Source organism: Oreochromis niloticus, linkage group LG2 (assembly GCF_001858045.2).
Source record: "Oreochromis niloticus isolate F11D_XX linkage group LG2, O_niloticus_UMD_NMBU, whole genome shotgun sequence".
Classification (NCBI taxonomy): Eukaryota; Metazoa; Chordata; class Actinopteri; order Cichliformes; family Cichlidae; genus Oreochromis; species Oreochromis niloticus.
The window spans coordinates 15,727,799-15,739,240 of NC_031966.2; the positions used below are offsets into that span (position 1 = coordinate 15,727,799).

Below are 11,442 nucleotides of genomic sequence, written 5' to 3' on the forward strand. Positions count from 1 at the left end.
AGAGAGAGGTATGATTCTTTATCTTTGATAAAAAATGTCAGTGCTTTTAATTCATTTAATTAATTTAAATCCTGTTTATTGCAAAAATAATTCCACTCAAATGATTATACTTGTTGACACTTTTGAGTTTTAATTCACATTATGGATTACAATCTATGCTTTTTCTACTCTGTCTCTCTGTGCAGGTATTGCTGTCTTCTGAGTTCTTCAGTGTCCAACTGAGACATTCAACCTCATTGCAGAGCTCATGTCTTTCCTCACATCATGTGAGTGTGAGATTGCTCTGGATTCTGGTTATGTGGCCTGCAGCACTATAGGTATTTCAAATTGTTCATTGTATACTTATTTGTAGTTTTTAGGCCTTAACACAAATAAAATGTTCCTTTTCTGTATTTTTAGAACAAGCTCATCCTGCATGCCTGCATTCCAGCTTCTTAGACTCTACACAAGTGGACAGAGTATCAGTGTTTGGCCACTCTTACAGACACCAACTTCTGTCAACTCACTGCTACTGATCTGGCACCTCACTCCAGGAAGAGAGAGGGCTGCAAGCCTGTCATCGTTTCCAGTGTGACTTTGCATTCTTGGATAGCATCAGATTTTCCCACAAATATTCAAAGGTAACACTTATTTTGAGCTCATTTATTAATCAAAAGTCTTCCATTGTGTAAATTATATTTGATATGTTTTTGTCTTCTTTTTAGATTTAGATGCAGTGACCGGATGTGCTGCAGCTTTGTTAACTGTTTGGAAAACATCTGTTTGTGATGGTATTTAAAATTACACTTTAAGGTGACAGTTTCCTTGTAATTTCAGTCCTTTTTCTAAACAAAAACAATTTTTAATTAACATATTTTTTATTTATTTTTATCAGCACATCATTGGTCAAAGTTAAAAAGAGCCACATGTTACACCAACAATGATTTTTGACTCTGTTTGTGTCACCAGATTTAACAAACAATATCAGACCTATGAAATAAGTAATTGCACCATTTTGGATAAATGTGCAATTATATTGTTTTGTATTTTCAATTGTTGAATAATTATGTTGTAGAACAAACCCAATCTGTTTAGCCAAACAACATAACTTGTTTGGTTAAATAGTGGATTTGTATAATTTAGTCTATAAGTATAGCAAGCTGAATTCATACAAACACACAGCTCTAAATCTTGAATTGTAGGATGCACAATAATGATAATTTAATTATTATGGACATTTAAATCAGAATCTATTGAACCATTACACATATTCTTTATAGAGATTACACAACCTCAAAATGCAAAAAAAACAAGAGTGTTTAAGAGGATAAATAAAAACAGCTCAAAGTGTGTTTGTATGAATACTGCCTAGTATGGGGTGTCAGTAAGTACATGAGTATAGAATAGGTGTAACAGTGGTTTTCCACATCTGGGCTTAGACTGCTCTAATATATATAGATAATGGGTCAGACATATAGTTTGACCCATTAAGTCTATTTGAAAAGTTTATGAAGTTCATGAAGATCACATCCAGTCATATGTGTTTCTGTTTATCATTTTATGAGGTCACACAGCTGACATGAGTTTTGATCACAGTAGAACCATAACATTCATGTTAATGAGTCTACTGTTTACAGCTACTTTATGATAAATTTATCCTGGTCACAGCACTATGTGAAAAGCTGTAAGAGGTAAAGTTAACCCAATTAATACCTCATCATAAATCACTCTCTAACACAGGGCAGTGATTATTTTCAATGTAATTTATTCCACAGCAATGTTCTTTATTTGATCCCTGTTTCTTTAAATATGTGCATCAATTGTTCAGCTGTGTGACTCTCCATACCTGAAATATATCACAATGTGAACTTCATTTCAACAATATTCTGTAGTTTATCATCAAATCAGGAAAGCTAAACTAAAACTAAACTAAATGAAAAAAAGAAGCTCTTGGGAGTTTTAATGTATTTGTAATGTTGTTTATCCTTGCCATACGGGATGTGCACAAAACTCCAGCAAATCAGAGAATATATTTTGTCTCTCATTTCCTGTTTATATATGTATATATTTTTGCAGTTAATAGCCTATCATGTGTCTGCGCATCTTAGGGCCATAAATGTAAACATGGCAAACAAGGATGTATTCACAATTCCAACGGATGCTTCAATTGTTTGTATAGATTTTAGATTAATTTGTAATGTAATTAATGTAAATTAATGTACCTATGTAAAAATTGTGTTTCTGTTCTGTGTCCTGTTCTGTTTGTATGTGTGTGTGTGTGTGTGTGTTTTCTTTTTTTTGTGCTGCTGATACAACCAAATTTCCCCCTGTGGGACAATTAAAGGATTATTCTATTCTATTCTATTCTATTCTATTCTCATTGATATCATGTCTACCCAGAAATCTCAAGTTCATCATTTTGCTCTTCCACAATTATTTGAATAAAAAATTAAAAGAGCAGGAATGTTAAAATGAATAATGAAAGGAATTTTTGGGGTTTTTTCAAAAGGTACAAATCAAATATTGTTGATAGACCTGCCCCCTTTATTATGTACAAAATAAAACATTAAGCCTTGATCTGTTCTGTTATTCTTCTTTTAAAAAAACCCCCAAACATTTATAGCCTTCCAGTGTTCAAAAAATTTTAAACAAACACAAATATATATATATATATATATATATTATATATATATATATATATATACATATATATATTGTAACAGGGGGGCAAAGCGGGGGGGGGGGGGGGGGGGAGTGAGTGTCCAGGATGAGAGGGGTGATTGATGATGATGCTGACTTTTCGCTGAAGTCTGCCTGTATAAATTCTCTGAGGGGAGTTAGTGAAGTGCCAATTGCCTGCTCTGCTGCCCTCACCACCTGCTGCAGTTTGCTTTTGTCTTCCACAGTACAGCAGTTGCACCAGTGTAGAGTAGTAGGTCAGAAGGCTGTCAATGGTGAAACGGTAGGTGTTAATTAGAAGTATTTGAGTTATTTGGGCCTGGCACAGCTTCCTGAGAAAATGCAACCTTTGTTGTGCTTTCCCTACCTGGTGGGAAATGTTTGTGGACCTGGTAAAGTTGGCCAAGATGTGGGCCCTGAGAAACTTATAGATTTCTACCCTTTCTACCTCCTCATCAAGGTAAAGTGCTCAGATCACCTTGTTCTCCTGAAGTCGATTACCATCTCCTTTTCTTGGTCTTGACTGTGTTCAGATGTAGGTTGTTGTTGTCACACAAAGAATGTTTTAGTAACCATACTTTCAGCTTCATTTAATAGACACAAGACTGTGTTATGTATTTCCAGCTATTTATTTGATTTATTAGATTTTTCAAAAATAAGTTAAAGTTAAAACAGTTAACTATGGTACAGGGCTAGATTCTAATGAACAGTCTCTACTTGATAATAAAAACAAACAGAATAATTATTTTATATACCTGTGTATATAAATTTACACAAAGGTCTTCATCTTAATATATACTTTATAATAAAAATAAAACAGATACAATGGAAACTGGCAAAATTACCCTGAATTGGGCATAATGGACACCAACTAGAATTTGTAAACTGGCAAACTTTTCATTTATGTTGCTGTCACTTAAGTATTTAACAATGTGTGATTAAAAATTATAAATACATAGAAAAATGAACTTCATTGTTTTTAATTTATAAAATATAACATTTTATATTTTTGAACAAACAAACAAGTAACAAACAAAGGAACTGTACATTTTTTTAATTATTCACAGTGATTCTTTTTTAATCTGCATAATTTGCTTCCCCTTAATTTGAACTTTTACCCTGACCGCTGCCTCCTCAAGTTCATTATCAAATGGTTTCCAGAGCTCACTGTCGATGAAGAGGCTCTGCCCATCATCCAAAAGCACCTCAAGCTGGTTCGGCTTGTCACTCGTAGCCACACCAATGATGAGGACCTCCACTCTGTCCTCTACTTTTGTCTGTTGACAAAGCATAAGCACATATTTAGCCCTGCAAACGTTCCCTTTTTTTATCCAAAAAGAAAATCTATGGTCATCATGTGGTTTCAGTAAGTCACCAAGACACACACATTGTGTTTATACGTTTATATGTATGTGTTACATTATGCATTATATGATGCATGATCAATCATGCAGGTAATTAAATCCCAAAGACGTCTTGGGATTATGTTCATCTGGACATCTATATGTGTGTGTGTGTGTGTGTGTGTGTGTGTGTAAGATAATATGATATATATATATATATATATATATATATATAAAATATTATTTCATATTTTGACCCAGACTGAAAGAATATGTAGTTACATTTCAAAACCTAGTTCTAATCATTTGTTGATAAGACAATGCTGTGAAATATTGGTACAAAGGTTTAGCTTCTTCATACCTCAATCGTTGTATAAGTAGTGCTGTGCAGCTGTGGCCCATATGCGGTGTGGTTCAGCTTCATGTGGGAGAGGTTAATCTGGTCTCCCACATTAAAGGTGTGAATTCCTGCCTCCCTCCAGAGGCAGACTGACATGGTATAACCATCCTGAAATCACAAATATGACAGAATTAAAGATTTATTAATTAAATAATCCAAAATCCAGTAACTAGAAAAAGAAAGCCCACAGCCTCATACACTCTGCTCATGTACCAGCAATGTCAAATTTGTCACATTAGTTTAACCAATTTCAATATAAAACTGAAATTGCATCATTACCTCCTTTAGCTGGAGATTTCGCAAGGGAACGTGCTGTTTTCCTGACAGTACGTCCTTTACTGCAGAAAACTGAAAAGTAAATTGAAATAAAATATCAGTAATAGTTAGTGTATTGATATGTGGTAGGTTTTTATTTCTTCAGTAAGATTTTTAGATTATATTATTGCTGTTATTAAGTATTCTTCATTGAACTTATCAGAAGCAGTTTATTAGGATGTTTTTCATGATTATGAAACAGCTTGAAGGAAATCTTTCTACAAACAATAGATTTGTAACTTAGTTGGATTCTTAAGTGACAGCAACATAAATGAAAAGTTTGCCAGTTTACAAATTCTAGCTGGTGTCCATTATGCCCAATTCAGGGTAATTTTGCCAGTTTCCATTGTATCTGCTTTTATTTTTATTATAAAGTATATATTAAGATGAAGACCTTTGTATAAATTTATATACACAGGTATATAAAATAATTATTCTGTTTGTTTTTTATTATCAAGTAGAGACTGTTCATTAGAATCTAGCCCTTACAATACAAATGTATGTAGACACAATGCAAATTGGCTGCATAAATACCAGAAACGGTCTTAGGAAAATATTTTTTAAAAATTGTGCTTAACAATCTTAACCGAATTTAGTCTCTGCTTGACAGCAAAAATTATTTTTAACTGTAAAAAATACACGCAATAATGGGTTATTTGGAAACCTAAAGCCATGTAAATTCTGATGGAACCACAAATACTTACCTCCACCACCTCCCCTTGGACTGTGATGAGCCCGCCATTTGTGGAGCTCATCTTCAGAGGTGTGAGTGGAGCAGGAGGATGCAGAAGATGCTCTGCTTCTGTGAAACGATCTTCAATAACAGTTAGGGTGGGTGCCCTAAAAAATTGTGTTCGTGCAGTTATATTTATATTGTATGGTGGGGCTGTGCCCCTGAGTTCATACCCTCTCATTATATAACACCCCCCCTGCTGGATTTTAGAGGCAAACTCCTCAAATATCGTGACCTTGGTCACAGTCTGGCTATCTGTGATGGCTGCCACTTTGTTCTTTTTGGTTATCAGGGGTTTAGCTGTCCCATCTGTGAAGTCCCAGCTAGTGACCCTCAGCTGGTCGCATGATCTTAACACTCTGAAGTGCAGTGGGGGTGGCCGGAAATATGGCGTGTCAGGGCGGGTATTTAGAAGCTTCATTAAAGCCATTCTGAAAAAAAGGCAACACAAAAAATATTAAGAAATTAATACATTTCTGTTACAACCAAGGGTTTTATAATATGGTAACACCTGTAGATTTTGTGCAGTCTCTTTGCTTTCTGATGTCAAACAAAACTCAAAAATACCTTTCTGAGGTTCCCGCTTAAAAATGACAGGCCAAAAAACCCAGGCCTGTCTAAAAGTATTTTTCTGATATTAAATACAATGTTGGTTTTAAAATAAAGCTAACAGTTCTAAGATTTCATTGAATTAATGCAAATATTACAGCAAAGAGAGTTGGTCAAAGTAACTGAAGACTGAACTCATACTCATAGAACCAATGAGATGTTTTTTCTTACCAAATTTTTATTCATTTATTTTTTGTATTTTCTAGCATATAATGTCCTTTGAAAATATGCTGGCAATACACTCCAGAAAATAAGGAATCATCACATGAATATTATCTTTGCAAAGATTGATGCTGCTGAAGTGAAACACAGTGAAACAACAGTTTTAGTTAAGACAAAGCCGGGTATTCATAATTTGTGAATACCTTCTTTGGCTCTAAATTTGTGAACAAGAAATGATTTAACTTTATTTAAATGCCTAAAATATTTGTTGTTTGTTGGAGATTACCCCCCCCCCCCCCCCCTCCACACACACACACACACACACACACACACACACACGAATGTAATGCACTTGCATAGTTCCTGTGGCTTTGGCTCTTTCTATTGGTCCCCCTTGTTAATCATTTGAGCCAATAGAATGACAGTAATCTAGCACGCTTTCATGTCAGTCACAACCTCTGTAACTGCACAGAAAATTTTTTTTTGACGAGTAATGGCTCTGAGGCATTGTGGGAAATGAAGTTATTCAAAATATGGTTTCCATTAGGTTTTTGTTTAAGTCTTTTAGCTTAAGTCCTATTGGTTATTCAGTTTTTGTATAGCTTAATTGAGAAAGTGCTAGAAAGTGTTGTTGCCAGGGCAGAGTGCCAGCCTTAATCAAATTTAGAGACTCACAGCTCAAACTTAACATCTTAAAGTTTATAAAACTGTTATAGATCTTGAAGATTTGTCAAATTCGTTAAGATCTTAATATTTCATATAAAAAATTAGGACTGAAATTATTTTTCATTAATACATTTAGATCTTTTTTCAATTAAATACCCATGAGACAATAAGTTCATCAACTATGACACCCACTAATACATTACTGTCAATAGTAAATGTGAATTTATCGATAATGAATTCCTCTGCAATAGAAACGTAACATAGGAAAAAGAAAGAAAAGTCAGATTAAATTTTGGTACTTTGACAGTCTTTATATTGACAGCAAGTTAAATGGCTAGATCTTGTGTCTTGCCCTATATTGTATTATACATATTATAAGGGTAGTAAAAAAAAAAAACACCCTCAAAATTCAATACTTACGTTTTATGAAGTTGTTAAGAACAGTAAGAGCTGTCTGTGTCCCTCGAAGTATCTTAGAAAGATCAAATAAGGTTCCCGCCGGTCTTTAAGTTACAACTTGTGATGTAATCTGTTGTCACCCGCCCTGATTGGCTAACTACGATTGTGTTTCGTGATTGGACTGCCTTGTGTTGATTTTATGTTATCACTGTTTTGGGTTTTTTTTTTGTTTGTTAACTCGTCTAATTTTAATTATGGAATTATCATTACTATTTTATAAGTCTCAAACGTAAAATTTGAGATTTATAAAATCAGTTATAGGGCTTTGGAGTTGACGTCACGCCGCAATGCATTGTGGGAGCATGCCACCATTTTATCAGGCCACGAATCAAAACAAACACACTCGTTTGGAAGGAAGATACAAACCGTACTTAAAAGCAGCTCAAAACAAAAAGAACTTTATAGACTCAGATTGTGTCGGACGGTACTTGCAAAAAAATAGCGTGCATTGGAAATGTGGACCCGTATGAAAAAACGGCAGTGGAGCAGAAACCCCGAAGCCTGATATATTTCCGTACCTGTGGAGTCAGCGCATACACAGCGAACCAGTTTCGCAATTATAAATGGCTGGAGGCGCACATCCGATTAACCAATGGTTGGTTACAAGATTTGGCTATTTTTAGACTCCACGTTGTGAATACGTCGTCATTCAAACAAAGGTAAGTCAGCTTGAGTACTGCCAGTAAAATGCGTTTGATTTCCCTCCGAACATTCAGATTAGTGCAGCATAAATTCATTCATGAGGGGAAATTACAGTGAGAACATGTTGAGGCCCTGTTAGATGGACAACATAGTGAGTTCAGTGCACTGATATGACATTGTCCTGAAGGATTTAGTCATTCTTTCTATGGTTAAAGAAATTGCACTAATGAATTCATATTTATTATATGTAATTCTAATTACACGTCTTGCTTCCGTGTTTTTGTGCTGTGTAACTAAAATACATTTATTTTAGTTTTATACATTGGTTAATGACCTGCAGTCTTTGATCGTCACTTAAGTTGAACTTTATGTTGTCGTCTTATAAATCATACACAAAATGCCACATTGAAAAAAAGGTTTTATTTTCATTTTGACACTTGAATTAAATTTATTTCCAGAAATAACTTTTAAAACTTAGGGTAATTGAATATCAGTTACCTGTATTCTAGTGCTATTTTTTAAAATTACATTTTAATAAAAGTATGCTATTCGGGTACTCTGTCGGACACTGAGAAAGGTCAGAGAAATTATACTCTGAGAGACTTGGTAAACAGTGCATGCATGGTTGTTCAATTCAGTTCAGTGCTGCTGTTTGTCTACTTGTAAAAAGATGAATTCACAGAATTATAAATGACTCTGACTAACTCCAGCTTTATTTTCAGTGCCATCATCTAGCCCTCTTTGTACCTGGTGGATGTCACAGGCCTCTGCCTCTGAATTATTGTATAGCCATTGTGTGTAAGACTGCCTCTCTATGTGCTTTAGTGCAGACAGAGCAGAGGTTCGGGACCCTGTTGTCCTTATTTCTGATCGGTGTTGGTGTGTAGCTGGCAGTGTTGTCTGGGCTTATGCTGGGCTTACACTGTGTGATTTTTGGCCCATTGTGAGCCGATTTTTGAGTCGTGTGACCGTTTTGGTGATCGGCCCGATTTTGGCCTTCATCGTGCGTCGTGCATCGTGTAGTGTACGTGGGGTAACGAGAAGCGATTGACACCTCACGACCAGCTCCCGATCATCAATCGCTTGGTCCTGAGGATTTCAAACCTGTTTGAAATCCTCGCGACCGTCGTGAGGTCGTGAGAGGGTGTCACCGCAGCTTCTCACACTGCGCACGCGCAAACACAAATGTCAGCGAAAAAGACGGCGCAGCACGGCAGTGCAGCGTGTGATCTGGACACAAGCGATGGAGGCACTTGTAGAACTTTGGAAAGCTCATCCGAGCCTTTTCGATGTGGCCTCACAAAATTATCACGACCACAACAACCGTGAAAATAGTTGGATAGACATTGCTGCTCAATCACAGCTGCCTGATCAATGTTTTTCATTAGCAATTTAGCAAAGTTGATGGTGGTGGTGTGTGTGTCTGTGTGAGTGAAAGACAGAGAGGGAGAGCGAGTGACAGAATTTCTGTTATAACCTTCATTTTATGGACGCACAGTGTGAGCACTCAGGTCGCATTAGAGCATCGGGTCGTATAGTGTGAGACCCTGCATCGCGACCTACGAACTTCTAACCCCTGCGAGTCAATCGTGCAGTTTGAGCAGGAGCTGAATCGCGCGACTGACAAAATTGCACAGTGTGAGCCTTGCTCTTTCAATCAGAAATGAAGGTGCAGGTTGTCTCTTCACACCTACAGCGAGACAGAGCAACAGTGGGACAAACCCAAACAGCACTGAGATTCATATTTAGGCCTGACCCTTTAATGTTCTTTTCTAACCTGCAATAAATAATATGTTATATGCTTTTTTGATAAGTATTTTTTTAAAAATATTTGTTATTGCTTTTTTTCAGGGGTTGGAACCAGGGCCAGCTATTAAAATGGTCATCACCAGACCAAGGCTCAATCGAGTCATGGAAGGAGGAATCAGGTGAGATAGTAAGCTGCTGTTATATACAATATTAGTGTACAACAGTCAGGTAACATGCTCCAAGCACAATAGAAAGTGCAATGTTTAAATATAATTAATATAATTATATATACATCCTATAGCAGCTATTCACAAAAGTAAAGACAAACAAACATAAACAGTAAAACTTGTAAACAGACCAAAAACTGTCAGACGTTGACAATCCAGTTAAAAGTGATTTAAGTGATGAATAAAGTGCTCGAACTTTAAGTGCTCAGGTGCAAAACTATTGTGTGCGAGGTAGTTTTTTAGTGTACATATTGTTGTTGTTATTATTGTTATTGTTATTATTGTTGTTGTTGTCGTCGTCGTCGTCGTCATTATTGCACAGATGACTTTCACAGTGCCTCATTTTACCCTCATATTATTATGTGAGGCATTTAACAGAAATAAACTGCACAACGACTTGGCTGGTGACCCACTTCACATCTCCTTGCTAAACACTGGAGAATCATGCGAAGACTTTGATGTAACAGATTGACCTCTAACAGCAACCATGGGCATCAGTGATGAGAAAACCTGTGTTGAGACAGCATTGGTGAGTGTGCTTTCTTACCAGCAGCCCAAATTAGCCACAACATCTGTAAACATTTACCAAGATCCTCCTCTTTACCTGCCACTGCTACTCTACACTGTGAGTACAGGCTGAACCCCACAGAGTGTGTGCATGTCTGCAGTGAGGATGAACTCTTCCACCTTGAAAGCACAGATGACATGGCAAATAAGATTGAGACAGCAACAGGAGAACAGGCAGCCGACCAGGAGTGGCATCAGCTCCACAGGCCAAGATTACATCTTCATGTTTAAGAGGTTTGTTATATGAGGGGTGAAACTGTGCAGAGAGAATCCTCAAAGGAACGAGACAGACTGCAGACGTGAGCACAGGGACAGACATGGAGTTTAACGCCGCTGGAGAAAACTGCAAATTGAAAAACTTTAACTATAGGCCTCATGGCCTCGTTGTCCACCCTGACGCTCCCTGGCTTGGTTCCTCACCAGATGGGTTGATCTTTGATCCATCTGCACAGCCACCGTTTGGACTGCTTGAGATAAGGTGTCTTTATGTGAGGAATTATGTTCACTTCAGATACCTTCAACTAAGAATGGCGCCCTGTGTCTCTGTAAAAGTCATTTGTAACGACTATGTTGACACTAAGTTAACAGCAGCATCAGAGAGAGGGCGTGGACTGGTGTTACTTTCATGTTCACACGTTGATGCACTTCTCTCTTAAAAATAATTTGAATTCTATTGTGTGGTCTTAAAAGAGTACAGGTGATTTAAAGATGCCAAGTTAAATGTTCAGTATGTTGGTCACACCACACACATGCACTCTCCAGTTTCTTCTTCTCATCTAATGCAATCTTAATGGTAAATCAACAGGGTGCTTGGTTGCATAATTAGCTGTGCATATGTTGAAATAAATGTAGGTTTTCTTTATTCTTGGCAGGAAAAACATATATCCAAGTGTAAATCAGTGCAATTCATAA

The 11,442-nt window shown here is 36.5% G+C and overlaps 1 long non-coding RNA gene across 1 annotated transcript; it reads left to right on the top strand.

The window, feature by feature from the left end:
• Positions 1-9,852: 9,852 nt before the first annotated feature.
• LOC109203221 (uncharacterized) lies at positions 9,853-11,058 on the top strand. The gene is made up of 3 exons (XR_002063138.2): positions 9,853-9,915; positions 10,342-10,492; positions 10,599-11,058. It is a non-coding gene; the product is annotated as an uncharacterized LOC109203221 (long non-coding RNA).
• Positions 11,059-11,442: the final 384 nt, after the last annotated feature.